The 4,937-nt window shown below is 30.6% G+C and overlaps 1 pseudogene; it reads left to right on the top strand.

Moving 5' to 3' along the window:
* The first annotated feature begins 2,519 nt into the window (after positions 1 to 2,519).
* Positions 2,520 to 4,503, top strand: LOC149170949 (ubiquitin-like domain-containing protein CIP73; annotated as a pseudogene).
* Positions 4,504 to 4,937: the final 434 nt, after the last annotated feature.

The raw sequence follows: 4,937 nt of genomic DNA, 5'->3' as shown, positions 1-4,937 counted from the left end.
GAACTTTAAGCATCAATAATTAGCAATTATATGAAGGAAAAAATGACAAAGTATCTTTTAGTATATTTTTTTTGATTTAATAAAAAATTGTTTTTTAAGAATGCATATTTTCACTGTTCAAATTTATGTTGCATACAAAATTGTTGGAAACGTATATAAACATTACAATTTGTCCACACTGTTTTGAAAATTTTCCTTCAACATAAAATTGATTGTAAATTAGAATTTTATAAGGTTGACAAAAAACTAACCATAATACTTCAAAGATAAAAAATAAATTTTGATGAAAAAATTTCCATAATAATAATAATAATAATAAAACAAAAAGACTACTTCAATTTAGAGAGAAAATAAAAAGTGAAACATCAAGTTTGGAAGCCTATTAACTCAGAGATAAATGATTTGAATAAATTGAACCCTGATCACTTTTTAACTCTCGGATTAAACGATCTAAATAAATAGAAATCCCAAACACCTTTCACTCACTCAAAGATAAAATGAACTCACCTTTTATTTCTTTCCCATTGCAGAGGACCAATGGTGTAATTGTTTAGCAAGGCCCTCCCAAACGATCCACCGCAACAATGTACACTTCTCTCTGAAATGAAATCGTCTTCGGGTCATGAATATCTTTTTCCAGCCCCTACGAATAAGACTTTACTAACTCATCATAACTAAACAATGTAAACTTTGAAACAGGAACTGAGACTGTTACCCGTTTCGTAGAGATAGAAAAAAAATGACCCGATTTTCAAAAGTGGTGATGCAGAATACACATGTTTTTTTTAGAACATGGTTTTTGGAACTTTAATTTTTTTTCATTTGCATTAAGTTTTAGAATGGTAGTGAATGGTAGTGATTTTCATGCTGATTTTAAAAAATGGTTATTCTGCATCGCACCCTTTTTTTAAAAGACCTACTTTTTGACTTTAAATTTTTTTATTGTATGGAATGTAAATAATTATTTTTTAAAATTAATAATTTTGGAAGTGGTCTTCTTCTTCATATTATCTTGTTTTTAATTTTTTTAAATTTTTTTTTGTAGTGAGGTTTTTATTGTTTTGCATATTTAAAGAAGAATGCCGATATTTTGCATTTTCGATATTCTACATATTTATACATTGTTAATTAAATTTTCAATCCAAATGAAATAATTTTCTGTAAAAAACAAATATAAAAAAATATATATAAAAGAAAGAAAGAAAAAAAAAATGTTAAAAAAAATTATCTCATAAACCCTAAAAGAATTTGAAAATATATATATATATATATATATATATATATATATATATATATATATATATATATATATATATAATTAAGTAAGTAAAAATAGAGAAATTAAGAAAAAACATTAGCAAAACTAGGGAAAAAAATAAAAAAAATAAAAAACAAACTAGTTAAAAAAAAATAGAAAATTAACGAAAAAATGAAAAAACTAATAAAATTAATATTTAAAAAAACAAAAATAAAATCAAATTATAAAAAAAAAAACCCAAAAAAATATTAAAATGGTGGAAAATATATGTCTTTTCAAATGAAAAGATAAATAAGAAAATAAAAAAAACATTTACAATTTATCAAAAAAATATCTATTTTTTATTTTTTTAAATTCAAATTATAAAAAAAAAACAAAAAATAAATTAAAATTATAAAAAAAAAAAAACCCAAAAAAATGCATATTTTTTATTTTTTGATTTTTTTTATAAGTTAATAATAATTATTTTTTTAAAACTAACATTTTTATTTAAAAAAAATAAAAATAAAAATTAATTTTTTTTTAAACAAACCTTTTTTCTTAATTAAAAAAACCATTATTTTTTTCAAACAAACTTTTTTTTTTAAATAAAAAAATTGTAATTTTTTTTAAACATTATAATTTTTAAATAAACATTATAATTATAATTTTTATTAAGCAAACTTTTTTTTTTAATTAAAAAAAATATATTTTTTTTTAATTTTCATATTTAAAAAAATTATTAAAAAAATATTGAAATAAACATTATAATTATAATTTTTATTAAACAAACTTTTTTTAATTAAAAAAATTATAAATTTTTTTAATTTTCATATTTAAAAAAATTATTAAAAAAATAAATAAAAATGAAATTTTTTTTTAACGGAATTATTTATTTTTTATTAAAAAAATTAAATTTTTTGGGCCACTGCCCCCCAGCCACCCGTGGTGGCGCGACCGTGGGCAGAGGTGCCTGCGGATAGGAGAAAGAAGTCGAAATCTAGCAGAGATGTTTCAGGACTGTTGCAACAGATGATGCCTGTTGCGTCTCAAGTCCTAGGCAATGAATCTGAGGCTCCAGTATCTCAAAATGCTACTGAGGAACAACCTAGAGCCTCAAGTTCAGGCAGTCAAGCATATAATCAAGATGGAGAGACACAGACCAGAATCTCAAATGAGGAACAACATTCAACATAAGAGAAAGAAGTAGGAGCTCAAAAGCCTCAGGATGAAGCAGACAATGTTAATGGAAATGGAAATCTTCCATCTAATGAAGAGATTTTAGTTTTTGCTCGCGTACCCATTTTTCCCTTTATCATTTCCACCCCTAACACTCCCCTTTCTGCGGGGATCGTTAAGGTTTCGCAGTTCTTTTCCTGCAAAATTAAGGGATTTTTCCCTCTCCTTTTCTGCCACTGCCAGGAATCAAGAGGCAGTACAGCATGGCAGACAACAATGTAGATGAAATCATAATTGCTGAAAGAGATCAAGGTGAATTTTTAGATGCAACTGTTGAGATAAAGGTTAAAACACTGGATTCACAGACGTACACTTTAAGAGTCGATAAATGTATGCCTGTTCGAGCATTGAAAGAACAAATTGCAACTGTTACTGGGGTGCTTTCAGACCAGCAGTGACTTATTTGTCAGGGAAAGGTGTTAAAGGATGACCAGCTTTTATCAGTGTATCATGTCGAGGATGGACACACACTACATTTGGTGGTTCGACAGTCCCTTCAACAGCCACCTTCATTTATGGCAGGAATTGCTAGTGATGGCCATTCTGAGTCTCAAGGAGCTGTTCCTATTGCAGGTGATACTCGAAACAGGAGTGGGCAAGTGTCCCACAGTGTGTTGCTTGGGACCTTTAACATTCCAGATCAAGGTGATGGGGGTATTCCAGATTTAAACAGGATTGTTTTGGCAGTGTTGAATTCTGTTGGCATTGGTAGTCTAGTACCTGTAAATGCTAGCATTGGCAATGGGTCAAGTACTATTGCTCAAGGAACTGGTTTGCAAGGGCAAGAAAGCGCAGGAAATGATGGTAGTAGATCAGATACCAATCAACCACAGGCTGATCATATCTCAGATGTTCAGGTTCATCCTGGTCATGTTTCATTTCATTTCCCCGCAGCACCATTGCTAAGGCCTTTTCAGCAAGCCACGGTTATCCCCGATTCATTGACAACATTGTCCCATTATTTAAATCGTATGAGGAATGAATTTGCACTAAACAGTTTCGATAATCAATCACAAACTAGAACCTTAGAAAGCAAGGAAGCAGAGGGTTTCAGATCAATGGGTTTACAATCAGCTGCTGGAGGTTTGCCAACACCAGCAGTGTTGGGAGCAGTCATTCGATCCACACAACAGTTATTGACTCAGCAGGCTGGAGCTTCACTTGATCAACTTGCCACGCAGCTGGAAGGTGAAGCAACTGTAACTGATGCATTGGCGCGCAGTGAGATTCAGGCTGCTGCCATGCGAAATGGAATTATGATGCAGAATTTGGGTGCATTGTTGTTAGAGCTTGGATGCACCACAATGACATTGCGTATGGGACAGTCCTTGGCTGAGGCAGTAGTAAATGCTGGGCCAGTGGTATTTGTCTCTACTTCTGGTCCCAACCCTTTAATGGTTCAGCCCCTTCCTTTTGTGCCTGGCTCAAGTTTTGGCGCAATTCCTGTTGGATCCACCCAACAAGGTACAAGGATGACAGCAGGTTCTGTCACTCTAGGTGATGTACTAAGGAACATCGACATACATATAAGATCAGGGTCATCACCAGCTCCTAGTACAAATGGTGAGCAAGGAGAACATGGTAGTGTGCAACAAGCAGAAGGACAGGGTTCAAGTGCCTTTGGAAGACAAGGTGTTTCATCGGTTCTCGGGGAAACGAGTGCTGTACGGTTAGTGCCAGTGAGAACTGTAGTTGCTGCTGTCCCTGCAGCAATAAATGCACGTCCTCCTAGTGAATCAACTGGTGGTGCACTTGGTGTCTTTTATCCACTTCTTGCAAGATTTCAGCAGCGGAACCCTTCACAGATAACTCAAATTAGAAGTTCACCCCACACAGTTTTTTCTGGAGACAATCCTAGGAGTGCTGAGACTGCCCAACAACAGATCCCGGGATCAGTTTCCTTATCGACTACCTTGCCTCAAGTGCAGGTGCAGGCTTCTGTGCCGACAGCTAGTGAAAGTGCAGGCACCTCCGCCCACGGTCGCGCCACCACGGGCGGTCGGGGGGCGGCGGCCCAAAAAATATAATTTTTTTTAATAAAAAATAAATAATTCCATTAAATTTTTTTTTAAATTATATATATTTTTTTAATAATTTTTTTAAATATGAAAATTAAAAAAAATTATAATTTTTTTAATTAAAAAAAAAAGTTTGTTTAAAAAAATTATAATTATAATGTTTATTTAAAATTATAATGTTTAAAAAAATTTATAATTTTTTTAATTAAATATGAAAATTAAAAAATTAATCTTTTTTATTTTTTGTTAACTATTTCTATTTTTAAATTTAAAAAAAAAAATGTTTAAAAAAAATTATAATTTTTTTAATTAAAAAAAAAAAGTTTGTTTAAAAAAAAATTAATTTTAATTTTAATTTTTTTGTAAATAAAAAGGTTAGCTTTAAAAAAAATTCCGTTAAAAAAAAAATAATTAAATTTTAATTTTTTTTTTTTTTTTTGTAA

This window comes from Pinus tabuliformis, chromosome 4_2 (assembly GCF_031772625.1).
Source record: "Pinus tabuliformis cultivar Carrire ecotype Pingquan chromosome 4_2, CPIR1, whole genome shotgun sequence".
In the NCBI taxonomy this organism is placed as follows: domain Eukaryota; kingdom Viridiplantae; phylum Streptophyta; class Pinopsida; order Pinales; family Pinaceae; genus Pinus; species Pinus tabuliformis.
Note: the sequence above shows the minus strand (reverse complement) of the source record. Positions and strands in the feature narration are given on the sequence as shown.